This window comes from Periophthalmus magnuspinnatus, chromosome 7, assembly GCF_009829125.3.
Source record: "Periophthalmus magnuspinnatus isolate fPerMag1 chromosome 7, fPerMag1.2.pri, whole genome shotgun sequence".
NCBI lineage: Eukaryota > Metazoa > Chordata > Actinopteri > Gobiiformes > Gobiidae > Periophthalmus > Periophthalmus magnuspinnatus.
In genome coordinates this window covers 20,565,889-20,579,776 of record NC_047132.1, presented here as the reverse complement: position 1 = coordinate 20,579,776, position 13,888 = coordinate 20,565,889, and the positions used below count along the sequence as shown (strand labels likewise).

The 13,888-nt window shown below is 38.2% G+C and overlaps 1 protein-coding gene across 3 annotated transcripts in view; it reads left to right on the top strand.

Moving 5' to 3' along the window:
• The first annotated feature begins 4,071 nt into the window (after nucleotides 1–4,071).
• Nucleotides 4,072–13,888, top strand: part of LOC117373139 (vitamin D3 receptor A) — a 74,032-nt gene continuing 64,215 nt past the window's right edge. The window contains exons 1-2 of one of the 3 annotated variants that reach the window (XM_055222873.1): nucleotides 4,072–4,085; nucleotides 11,410–11,493. The gene's annotated coding sequence lies outside the window, so the exon portion shown is untranslated. Of the gene's footprint in view, nucleotides 4,086–10,403; nucleotides 10,499–11,367; nucleotides 11,494–13,888 lie in introns of those variants that run through there. The other 2 variants (XM_033969025.2, XM_055222874.1) reach the window with 2 other exon arrangements.

Below are 13,888 nucleotides of genomic sequence, written 5' to 3'. Positions count from 1 at the left end.
GAAATTGAGTTTTTTACTGAATTTCAATGTGAAATAACAAGGGCAATTCTATAAAGCAACATTGGTTCTTCACATTCAGGCTTTGATTTGTCCATGTCTGTTTTTAAATAGATGCAAATGTGCAGCCATTCCTTTCATTTGTATAAGATAAAATATATGCATATACGTCTATATCTACAATATGTTTAAAGATCATTCACTAAGCCTTTGATAATATGCATTAATGAAACTCTTAAAAAGTAGGTCATTCAAAATTCACCAAGTGAATTCGAACATGATAAAAGAATGTTAATTAGAATGTTTAATTATACAGGGTCTGTTCTTTGAAGATGTATGGATGTGTTCTAAGTAGCAACAACAAACGCTCGTTCATGTAATTAAACACATTCATTCACAAAGCTATTAGCACCACGCAGTAGTGTTGGCATGTGTTAGAATGAGAAGTGGATCTAATGGAGTCTATTTCAACTACTGGAAAGCTTTTTTCACCATTTAAATGTAAATGTGCACATGTAACTTTTTGGTGTATGGATCACTTTGCCTGGAATGTTTCACAATATGCCATTAAACATATTTATCTTGCATCTATTCAATTACTGATGTTTTATTTCTTACCTTGAAAAACTGACATTCTTACTGGGAGTAGAGTTGCCTCTCCACAGATCTGACCTGTAAGTTGGCCTTGTGACGTAACTGGCTTGCATGGAAATATGTTTAATGCCTTACGATGCAACATTTTAAACAAAAAATTAACATCTCCATGGAGACAACCTGGTGGCAGGCCCTCCAGAAGAACTAGCCAAAGTCTGGTAAAATCCAAAAGTGAAAGCGTCTTTTTAAATGAGCCAGTACAACTTTTACTACGGAAAGTGGATTCAATTATGGTGTGTCTTTTTGTTGCACTGTTATTTCACTATATTTCCTGTCTTTCGTACATCTTGCAGTTCTAAGACTGTCAACAAGACCTTTTTAGTTGTAGCTGCTAACCCAAACTTTTCATATTTGATTTTTGTGGTTTCATTTGTACCAGGGCAGGGGTAGCTCTTAACCCAGACATTGTTTAAAAATAAATCACAATAGTTCTGTTTTTCTTCTCTGACTGTCAGTTTCCAGTCATGGTCAACAAATGTGGGCTATGTGGTGTATTATATAAAAAAGCATGTTGGGAATGGCCAGTGAAGACAGCAAACCAATGGTATGATTTCATAGCTCACTGAAATTCAATCAAAACGGGTCAGAAATTCCACCAAAGTCTGTATAAATAAACACCAAAGCGCACAGGAACGAGACGTCTGCTGCAGTGTTCTGAAAATGCAGACTTTATGGTTAATAGATGAGGTTTGTATCATAACAGCCGTAAAGACACTCCTGGCCTGCCATTCTCGTGACAATCTCTGCGTGCTCCTGCAGACAGAATAGTGCACGATTCCATTAGAATGTACACACAAGAGGACAGGATTTTTTTTAGCACAGGGCAAGCGTTCATTTGAATTTAAGAGTGGACATCAGATTTGGCAACAAATAAAGATACAGATGAAAATGTGTGTAATTATTATAGTATGTGCCTGAACAGCCATTGTCACAGCCAACACAGAAAATAACTGTGATCAGACAACATATTTGCTCATGAAACTAAAGGACATTGCATCAGGTTTGACAAATTGTATTGCATGGTTTTGTATCTTGCTTTTGTTTATTTATGAAAAATGGCTGTGCAGGTATATGGGTAATGTAGGCTTGTGAACCTTGTACAAGAGATGTGGGCTTGTCCTCCTAACCATTAAGGAGGGTTTGAATAGTGAGAGAGATCGCATGATTACTCAAACATGGATGGATGACAAGTTAAAGCCACTTCAGGCATGTTTTTGATGAGGGAACATCATAACACAGAAAAATACAAAAAGTCGATTTTGCATAATACCCCTTTAAAGCTTTTAGCTATCCAAAAAAAAAAATCCAAATGAGATTGTTCTCTTCAAAGCATATATGCTCTTGCAAGACACATGAGTAGGTGTGGTGCACCATAGTGCTGCTGCACTGTGTTGTAAATATGCAGACAAAAGAAAAAAATCTAGTCACAGGACCTGGGATGGACAGAACCAGCCAACTCTGATTATTGCTAAATTATTTTATGTAAAACTCACTTTTAAAATGACTGAAACCTTGTGTACAGCTTAGTTGAGCTCAAGTTGAGTGGCGCAACATGATTCTCTAAATACTAGAACGATCAGTTTTACTGAAATGAAATCAGATTTTAAAGTTAAAACTGGTTGCATGAATCCAACCAAATTATGTTTTGCATGTGAACGTAAGTTAGCCTTAGATGATCTCTTCTGATGCAACATCGAGTTACAAAATATGACAAAGTGTCCTGAAATAGCATATAAATAAACCGAGAGACCCCTTTATTCATCGGATTAAGTGTGGCAAATAAAGGCGAAATCGAGACATCTGTTTTGTTGCAGTCCCTCCCACAGCTCTGTTTGTTGTGGGAGGGGGGGTTGTGCAGTGTTTCCAAACAGGCTGTGATGTAGGTCTACTCCTGGCCACTCGTGATGAATTCTGGGGGTTAGAGGTCGCAGCGAAGCAGACAAAGAAGGAGGTTGCTAGTGATGTGTGCACCCAGCTCACAATAGAGCACATTATATTCTCTTTGTCCCTAAAGCTCTGGCTGCAAATACTCTGTGAAATTTGGAATATTTTGGCATGACACTTTTTCCTTGTTTGGACTGCGGGGTGATATGAGTGTGGTCAGAGAATGCAGACAGAGTAGAGGAAAGAATGAAGAAGGCCTAGGACAAAGAGAAGGAGCAGTTTGGTGTTGTGCAACAGGCTGACATTGATCAGGCCTGTCGAACGGTGACGCGGACTCTATTGTCTCATCCATCTGCAAAGCTCCACCCAGCCTCATCTGTCTTCCCTTGCTTCCTGTCCACTCGAACGCGCAGTTTGCATGAAGCATAGGCAGTCATCCAAAGGGCACCCAAAGTAGAGATGGTTTTACAATGTGTTTACAGAAATTAGCTGCGTCTGAAGAGCTAGTTATAGTAAACGAAAGGGTTACCTCGTATATAACCTTGTATTAATATGCACCAATCAGGAATGGGATTGCCGTTGCTAGCGGTGGTAATATTTTCTGGCCATGCACGACGGATGTATTCATATTTCACATACAACACATCAAAATCTGGACTAAACTGGGACTAAACGTAATCCTGGACAACACCGGAACTAAACCAGGACTAAAACACCACCAAACAAAGTCTACGCAGGAATAAATCGGGCTCAAGCTAGGCCCAAATCAGTATGAACGCACCCCAAAACACCATAATATTTCTGTTTATTTTTATTTTTTTCATTCCAAGATCAACAATGATTATTCTATTGGCTGAAATATCTGAAAGCATACACCATCCAATGCCTTTATATGGTGATATGATCAAAGCGCGTGCACAGATTGAAGCCAAATAAATACTTAATACCAGCTTTTGATATACAGATGAATATTGTAATAGATACATTGAGCAAACGCATGTGAGGCAGGGTGTTTCTGGCTCATCTTTCAGAGAGCATCTTTCAGCATCTTTCCTCTAAATCAGGTTAACATAAAAGCGTTGTTGTGAATCAAAGCAAATCACATCTGTAACCCTATCCAAAAACAATGCTCAAGCGAAAGGAGCTGCCTCACTCAATATACTCCTTAAGTGTTATGAATGGATGTAGCCTTGATGCGGTATGTATTTTCACATTATCTGGTCATTAAAGTATTGCTTTATCTGAAGTAAAACTCAAAAGATTTCCCAAGGCGCCAAGGAGGAAATAAAGTGAATGAATGCAACAGTCTGGGTTCATTATGTTTAGCAAATGAATCTGTGGGTGGGTCTTTTCAGTGCTGTGGTAACTATACAGGAGAAATAGCAACATCATTTGGTAATTGTGCAATGAGTCTTTTCCTGTGAAAGAAAATATGAACGCATATATTGATTATGTAACAAATTGTAACAAGTGATAGCAGTGGAGGGATATTACATTGGATCAGTAAAAGGTCTTATCCTCTCTTATAAACCTGTACTTGGAGGAATACTGTGTTAGTTAGTTGTTTCTAGAGGATTATTAAATCTACTTCTGACATTCCTGTATATTAAAAGTACAGCGAGGCCTGCAAGATTCCATGGAAATAGAGAGTTTGGAACATTCTTTACGGAGAAAGATAAGTTAACGCCCTGCAGGATAAATAAGACTCAGATCTACGGAGATGCAAGCTTGCTCATAGCCAGAATGCATGTTTTTTTTATGTTTTTCCGTGCAATAAACATAACCAAAATAACTCGCTTTTATTTTAGTATGTGTCTTATTATGCTAAGAGTTATACACTGTGCCTTTAAATGATACAAATAACCCAGTATGTGTTGGCATTCTGATAATCACATCTTGTATAAATTTTATCCACGGAATCCTTGTCCTGGGCCCCTCGATGTCTCAACCCACCCTGCTACGCTCTTGTGGACTGAGTTTTTGCTGACCGGAGCGGAGCAGGTGGTGAGTAGTGATTTATAGCTACACAACCCTGGTGTTGTGGGCTGCATTGTGTCTGCCTGGAAGTGTCAGGGCAGGAGGGGGGGGCTTCCACTCCCTCAGCTCTCCACTTCACATTAAAAACTTCCTGAAGAGCAGCAACAAGTGGAAATGATCCTTCACAAGTATTCCCCTCGCACCGCCAGCGTACTTATTATATAACACGATTCATGTGCGGTTCCAGAGTCAACACAGAGGGGCAAATTTAAGGAACGGGGTATTCACCGTTTAATGCAGCTTGACATTGGTTTTTCCAAGTCAACTGTAGTGAATGATCTGAGGGAAAAATATGACTGTTTAAAATGGGAGCAAAATGGAAAAATGATGCTCTGGAATTAATATTAAGTTAATTCCCGGCTGGGTAATAAAATGGCTATTTGTAATATAGTAGTGGTGCATTTGCAATGAGAGGTTGGTATTCAAGGCAATATCCAATGAATGTTTGTTTTGTAGAGAAAGTTGATGCTGCACTTTGTTGTAATGAATAGTCCCTGTAGGAAAATATGTTCTGTCTTTTTTTTACTCATCCGTCGTCTGAACTGTCATCTGGAAACGTAGACCCTATTTGCATGTTATGGGTGGTTTGTTTGTGGATAGAAAAAGGGGAGACACCTATCAAGACACAGGGAGAATATGCAATTGCCATGACAACTCGACAACTTCTAACTGTGCAGCAAAGATTGACAGGATTCTCAGTCTAATTTAGTGCACAAAAATGTTACTTTGTCCTTGGGTAGCACATTTCAAAAGAAGATATCACTGCAGCTACTATTACTGAATATAGAGACCCGTGTTTGTTGTGGGTTTCAGTCATTCCACTTTTTTTCCCATTGTGAGGCAAGAATATTCTCCGTTATGCTTGGAGTGCATAATACATGAAACTTTATTGAGGAAATAAAAGCCTAACACAGACCGCCTCTCTCCACAGAATTATACATATGGCCTTGATAAAACTCTTATTTTCTTTTCGCAATGTGGACTTAATTTATTTATCATTTATTTATTTGATCAAGGACACAAGTGCGGACATAGCTAAGATGATAAAATAAATAGCAAGAGTACTGTAAAATGCAATTACAATAAGTATTACAGTACAATTAAATTATCAGAGGTTCTTAAAATGCAGTTTCACACATGGTTTTAACATAACATTGTAGCTACTATGGGCCTTAGGCTGTCTCTTTAACGCATACTGAACCTGGAAGCATTCACATGTATTTGACATTGATGCATTTTACTAATATCTTTTCCAGTTACAGACAACATTGAAGCCTGTTACACAGAATCTACTGAGGAAGACTTTTGATACATTCTACATTTTAGGTAAGTATGTACCTATTAATCTGGATAAAAGACACTAAGTAAAATCCACGATAAACTGTATGAAACAGAAGAACTCTTGGGTATAAGTTTATCCACTTTATTTGATCTGACCTAGTGTTGTTACGAAACTAAAATTGCAAACTCAACTTCAATACTAAGGTATAACTTAATACTCAGTGCTGATTTTGATACCACAATGATAATAAAAGAACATAAAATCATTACGTTACCATGTGGTCTTATTCAAGTTCAGATAGACTTTTCTAAAACTGTTCCAGAAAGGTTAAATTGTGTTGTGTTATTTTTTGTAGTATTAATTCTTGCACAAATGAGTTTCTAAATTCTAGTTATCTGTGTAATCCCTCGGTCATCCAGGTCCATATCAAAATAAATTTAATTCTGTCAACTAAACAAAAGGCTCACACTAAAACCTTTTGTCCAGTTGACAGTACAGCATTTATTTTGACATAGATTCAAGATACTAGTTTTAGTATTGATTATTATCTGACTTCCAATACTTTTGACAGCCTTAGTCTGACCAAATCAAATCTTATCCACACAGAAGTTAAGTAAACAAGTATAAACCAATGCATTCTTATTGTCGAGCTTAAGAATGTTGTCTCTGCCTGCCCTATAATCCAGTCTTCTTACCCCACTTTGCAAGTTTGATCTTAAAATATATTCATTGGCCGCTGTGTAAATCCCTAAAGTTTGTGCGACTGTTTGTTCTCTGGTGCTTTTTTTTGCGACTGCAGTGCAAAGCCGTATCTAAAGCTCGCATTCATCCAGAGACGAGCCTGCTCCAGTGGGCCCGGGCTCGGCTGCTGTTTGCTTTTCCAGCTGTTCCGAGTGCGGAGAAAGTGTCTGGGGGCGGAGGAAGATGTTCTGGTTAGACAGTGAGGCGGAGGTGAGCAGGCATTTGCAGTTAAAGGGAGAGTGTTTGCTAAATTCTTGTACCTGTTAATCATCAAATGCTATATGACAGAAATTTACTTAGTACAAACATGCTTGGGAAGTGCAATTCTGCTGGGTATTCCAACAAGGAAGAAGTTCATTTAAGTTGTTTGTGACTTGACAAGTGTTGACAGATGAGCTTGTTTGACAGATTATGATCAGCAAAACTTCCTTGCAGACACAAACATCTTTAGAGTTTTACACAGAGAAATGTGGATAAAACAGTAGCAAACAAAAATGTCTTGCTGATTCAGGGGTCAAAGGAGCATAGCCTGACTGGTTTAAGATAACAGGCAGCAATAGTAGTTGTTGCAATATTGGTATAATACAAGCAGAAGTAGCACCAATTTGTTTTAGTATAATTGCATAACTGGTAGTAGTACTATTAGTATTTTTTATTGACTTGTATCAATAGTTATCCAGCAGCAGCAGCAGTAGTGGGAGCAAACTCTCACAAGCCATGTAGTAGTCTTTTATACTATTGCATTCCAATTGAAAAACAACTTAATCTGGTCTTTTCTATGATTATTTTCTTCTACTTCTGTCTGTCTCTTATTGACCGAGGACTGGTTCAGCAATTACTGTTCTAACTATTTCTGTCGGTTGAATCAACAGCTTTGTACAGCTCTACGAGGCGACAGCTGTTGAAAATTAAAGTAATAATGAAGTGTTTTTAGTAAGTTCCCCAAACTCTTATACCTCTGGCTATAACTATAACTTGTAAAAACCGAAACCATCAAGGCAAATTAGACTTAAATGTTAATACGCAAGCAAAGTTACTTGAACACAGTTAGCTCACACATTACAATATAATGACAAAGAGCAAAAAATAAATAAATAAATAAATAAAATCAATGTTTAAATAATAATAATAATTTAAAAGTATGATTAAAGTAAATAAACAAATGTATATATTTTCAAGTAAAATATAGTAAACTGAGAATGTAGCCTATATTCAAATAGAAGCAGTGCAAAGATGAAAATGGGGAAACCATAAAGTTATCTAATACATAAACGTAAGTAGTTGTACAAATCTAAAAGTTATTGTAATAAGTTTTTGCTAGTTTACACAGTGGGAAAAATAACTATTCACTACAGTGCTTGCATTTTCCTATTGAACACACTGTGAGGGGGGAGTGGGGGGCGACATTGGTGTGCGCATGCCTGTACACAGCACAGGGCCTGGTATAGGCTGATCCGCCTCTCAGACACAAAGCCACGAGGGATGGCCTAGATTCCTGCACATGCACACACAGGCAGGCCGCGAGGAAGCACTCGGCACCACTACACTCTATGGAGAACGCAGGCGACATGTGCAAATAGGCTTTATGTAGACTCTTGTTTACCCCTTGTAAATATTCAGCATACTCTAGCCTGTTGGTTGTATTGCATAATTATAGGGTATAGGGCCATGGCTAATACTGATGTACTGTAACTTACTACTACTACTTTTTTCTTCACCATTTTGCCTTTTGTGAATGATGCTATAGGGTAGGGCCACCAATTGTGTAGTTAGCGTTAATTGCCTGAAAGAGCTAAAACTGCCACAGCAATTGTTGACAAGGATATGATTCTAATGTAGGCCTATTTGATGTAATTATCTGTAGCAATCAATTATCAAAGTATCTATACCATCTAATCAATCAATATAAAAGTTAATATTTGCATGTTGTCTTAAAGGGGCACTTAAAAGTACTTCCTCGGAATAGTTGTGTGTGTAAATGGAGAGAAAAGAAGACCTAGTTGATGTCAAGGAGAAACAAACAAATAAGGCTGTTTCCCAAGTGTGTTAAGGCAATAACAAACACTTCAATAAAAGTGTCCTGGCGGGAACACAGTGTTTTAACACTTAACTTTCTGTCAACCATTAACGTCAAATAAGTACTTACAAACTTGACTCATTGAACTATTAGTCGTTTTTGTTGTTTCAAACTTCTTTGTGAAACTCTTAAGACCAAATGTTTTTGTTATTTTGTGAAATGTATCTTATTTAAATATTGATTATTGGATTTAACTTTCCGCTTACATGAGACACAGACAGTATACCCTCTACAGTAGCCATTTAAGCCATGAAATCCAGGCTATTACATCCAGAGTAATGGCAAAATTATGTTTTTGGGTTAATGCATTCAGGCAATAACATAAGCTAGTTTTTACATTTCTGAGTACCCTTCTTAATCATTAAAGCCTCATAATATATTTTTATAATAAGCTTTATTCACAAAATATGCATGATGCAAGACAGATAACAAAATATATACTTTTATTCAAATCAAATTCCATTTTTCAGTTTAAGATAAAATAAGGTGCAACGCACAGTACAAGAACTGCAGAAAAATATAACTATACAGTCAAAAATCAAGATACATAACTATTAAAAGTTGTCTTAAATATGACACAACACTACACAAGTGTAGTTAAAATATAAGGCTACAGCACGATTATTCACAATAAGTATGACTATGTTTATTCAGAGAAGTTTGATTATGCCCTGCAACTCTAATGAGCAGTCTTTTGAAATGTCATGGGTTACGTTCGCTAAAAGTAATGTTCTATATTTCAAATAGCCGAAGTAAGCACAGGGCAAATGTGTCCAGGCCGAATAGACAAATGATGGATATAATGAATCCTAATTGCGTAGTGGGTAATGTGGTGATTGAAGCTCTATATTAAAACATCCCAGGGGTAGCTTTGCATACCACAGCGAGACATTTCTGTATGGTTAAATGTGTCCAAAACAAATTAGCTGAGATCATATAGATAGACACAGAGCAATTACCCTTAAATGATTTTGCTTTACCTCTTCTTCTGTGTTTTTGTGTGTTTACCCTATCAGTCACTGTGGTTTCCAGATCAGAGAGACGCAAACACAGCAGGGCATTGTTGCAACTTTCATGTATTATGTATAAGGAACAACACATAATGCTCTTTGAGAAATGTGCAGCTTTTCTGTTGTCAAAATAAATGGTATCCTAACCCACAGGTCAACAGTACTAGACCAGATATGATTGTCGACTATGGAAAAATATAGCCTACTCCTACTAATACTAAATAACATATAAGAAGCACACAATGCAATATTATTAAAACGTTATAACATTGTGCCTACTACATTTCAGTTACAGTATGGAAATGTTGTTGAAGATTACAATTATAGCCTCCACAATGCATTCTTCATTTATAGAATATATGTATGTAGAAAATACTATAAGAAAATGATTAGGCTAATTACAAAGGTGTTTAGAGTGCTTTTCATTTGAGCATTAGCCTAACAGTGGCTCGATATGATTAATAAATAATTATTAGCAAACACACATCTATTTTTTTTAACTGAACTCTTTATATTTAATAAAAAAGTGTCTTATCTTCTAGTGGTTTTTGCTACGTCACGACACACCCCTATATGGTTGGAAGAGAGCTGGCGGTTCAGCTGTAGATTGAAAACCCCTTCAGCCAATCAGAAGCGCGCTTTTCCAGAGTCGAGCGTTGTGATTGGTCGCCGCCTGGATTATATATATGTATAGAAATGCCTGACTGGTAAACTGGGGGGGCGGGACTATCCAAGAAGTGCTGTCCATCTATGTTGATACAGAACTAAAAACTGGACTAACTGTGTCTACTTGCGTGTCTTTTCGCATGGACTAATGTAAGTTGTTTGCACTTTTCCTGCGTGTTTAGAGGTTTCCATGCGGGGTGGGGTTGGGTTGGATCCTTGAGCGAGTGTTGCAGTTTTCGCCTTTTTCTTGTTTCGCTTTTGCTGAGAAGTGCTTTCAGGCCGAGTGACACACGCGCTGCTCGGTGTGGAGTGCGGTGGTAGCCGTGGTGTTTGCACTCTTATTATTGCGCTATAGCGGGTTCATATAGCGCTGTCACACAGAACGCCGCACTCGGTCTGACGCTAAACTGAGAAGCATTTTCACAGCCGCGCGGATATTGTCTAAGTCTTTGTGTATGTTTTTGAAATTGTGCATTAATGCTAGTGCTGCTACTGCTGCTTTTGCTATGCAGTGTCTAAGCCCCGTTTACGTGTCCTCGTGAATAGAGAAAGGAGGCGATCCTCGTTTGGGAAATGTTTGGTTATTTTTTCCATTAAGCATCAGCCTTAAAACAGCACAGTTATAAAGTTACACAAACCAGGGATAGTTGTAGCTGATTGCTCTTTAATTCGGCCGCATTCAAGCTTTTATTTAGCAACGTTTTAACAATTTTAAGATAAATTAAGTTAGGCAATTCATTAAGCCACTCTTTGCGCCCTATTGTCAAAGTTTATTCGAGCGCGTATCTGCATCTACTTTGCACAGTTACTACGTTTTAGCATCAAAAAAACTCATTTACGTTTAGGACTTTATAAGGGGTAGCATTCAGGACGATGTCTGGGTTTGTTAAATGGCGTTTTTTGCGTAATTTTACTACTAATAACGGTACGTCATCGCGGTCAGCTCCACGCCAATCCCACTCGTCTGGCCATTACTTAACCAGTCTCTAATTCACGCCTCTTTTCTTCTTTGTTGACAGTTTTTAAATCGAGGACAAAGTTTTTTCAGCTTGGAGAAATAGTTAAACTGCACACAAGTTTACCATCTCGGAAAAACTGTCTCGATTCCAGGACTGGACAAAGTAAAGGTTGATATGCCACATCAGGTAAGGGACAGGGGTGTACCACGCAATGTTGTGATGCTAGGCGCTGTGCGTAATGACCGCAGGGGCTAATTCGCCTTTGTTTGAGCGGGATACAATGTTTACATGCGGTTTTCTCCACATGATGTACACGCTGAACATCCATATGGCATCTTTAGCTCTCATTCTCCACTCTACATGCCCCGCTGTAGTGTTATTGTCCAGGCGGCGGCTATTCCCTCCACATTCCACATGTGTACTGCGCAAATCCCACCAACCCAACACGCCTATGCACACAAATCGACCAATATCAAGGTACTGGCGTTGCGTTCAAGAGTATATCTGTGTTTGTGTGCCGGAGAGGCGTGTAGGAGGTATGTTGTGGTTTTGCAAAAGAGGCTAGGGAGGTGTCAGTGTGTAAAGTGAGAGGAGGCTGGCTGCTCTACTCTGCTGCAAGGCGCGGGAGACAAAGGGACGCGTACGCATGGAGCTGAGGGGAGTCCAAAACACGAGGTTAGGCTTAGCGTGGTCCAAGCAGTCATGCACAGGCCACACACATGCTTCATACGTATCATGCGTTATTGTGCATGGAAAGAAACAGTCTGTGTAGCTGTTACATGCGTGCAATGACGAATATATGTGCACAGAATTGGAAAAGTTTATGGTATATTGTTGCATCGTCATTACTTTTTTGTGCATCTGATTCGACACACAGTTTGTAGAGACAATTTTAATCTAGTAGACTAATGTGAATGAAAAACACCAGCAGACTAGGATATGAATTGTGCAGACGTCTTCCTTCACAGGATGCTTACCTTGCTTTTAACCATAACACGTATTTCCTTTTATTCTGGTGCAATTAGAGCCCTGCTAACTTTGGTGTTGTTTTGCCTGTTTGTGGGTTGATTGCTTAAGGTGGGAGTTTAAAGTTTTTGACTGTTGATTTTTTTGCACACCCTGAAATAAGATGAGAACTAAGTCTCCTTCCTAAATCTCTGCCACTGGTGCAAAGTTCATTGTTTTCCCATTCGTTCTAACAAGAAAAATGTATCTAAATATTATTTGACAGCTTGAGAGTGTGTTCTTAATTATACTTTGCATCTCAGAATGTTACTATAATTATTTGTTTATAATTGCTTTAGGCAGCTTTAGATTTGGACTGGTTTGTTTGTTGAAAATAATCAAGATGGCTAATGATGAGAATTATAATTTAATGAAATTTAAACTTTTATAAAACTGTTTTTTTCTGTTATTTTTCTCTCAAAGCACCCAACTTATTTTACCTTAAAAATACGTTTATAGGAGCACTTTGTAATTAAAGCCAATCAAGGCAAAACTGTTGGACTATGTTTTTGGCAAAAAACATGTTATTTTGTTGTAATGGTAGTAGTAGAAGAAGTTGTAGTGGTAGTTGTGAAACTTTCTAGATTTACAATATTGTTTAAAAATGTATAATGTATAAATAGAGTCAAAACTTAAGTAGTTATTTTGCATATTTAATGAGTTACAAGTTATTTAGTCAACCCTACCGCTCAAATTTTATTGTAGGATAGAAAAATAATTCCCCACTAATACAAAGAAAAAGTACCCATGGCAAAAATGATTGTTCCATCCATCACTTACGAACAAAAAGCCGATATAGTAATTATCATGACAGGCTTAAGTTGTAACAGCAGTAATGTATATTTGTTCAGCACAGGAGTAGTCGCTGTACTTTCACTTAGCTGCTCAGTAGCAAATATTAAGACAGATTCTCTCCTCAAACTAACTTGACAGATTACTTAACCTAGCTTTCCACATTTAATTCGTGCTTGCAAACTTAGACTCATGTTCCTTGAAAGTTGTGCAGTAAGTTAACTTCTGAACAGCAGATGGACGATCGAACATCCTCGTGTCAATCAATCAGGGGCCGTTCTGCTGTGGCGTTCCGGAAATTGCAGATTTTGTGGTGAAAAGACCACTCACTCTGTCATTTGTGGATGTTTGATACGTTCACCTAAAGAGTCCCTCCCACTCCCATTACCTCAGCGCGCTACAAAAGACTCTTTCTATAATGAGGTGCTTAGTGGAGCACATTGTACAGGGGAGGCTGCTGAGTTACAGGCAGGTTGTAAAATGATAACAGATGCATGGGCCCCTCGCAGCAGCGTACTGTTTTGAGATGTAAGCTAATTCCCAGAAATATGGAATGTGTGTGTGTGCCACTCCAACCGCTGACATTCTCCTGTACACTACTGCAGCCTTCTGAGCGTGGGATATTTCAGTCCTCCATTATTCCTCACCTTCTGTGTACCTTTCACAAATGCTGGGACCATTTCAAAACACATTTTTCTTGCAAATGGAAGGAGTAAAAAGGTGGTGGTCTGGCAGAGGCGTAAATAGCCCAGTTTTGGTTTCATGGAAGAGCAACAATTCTTTG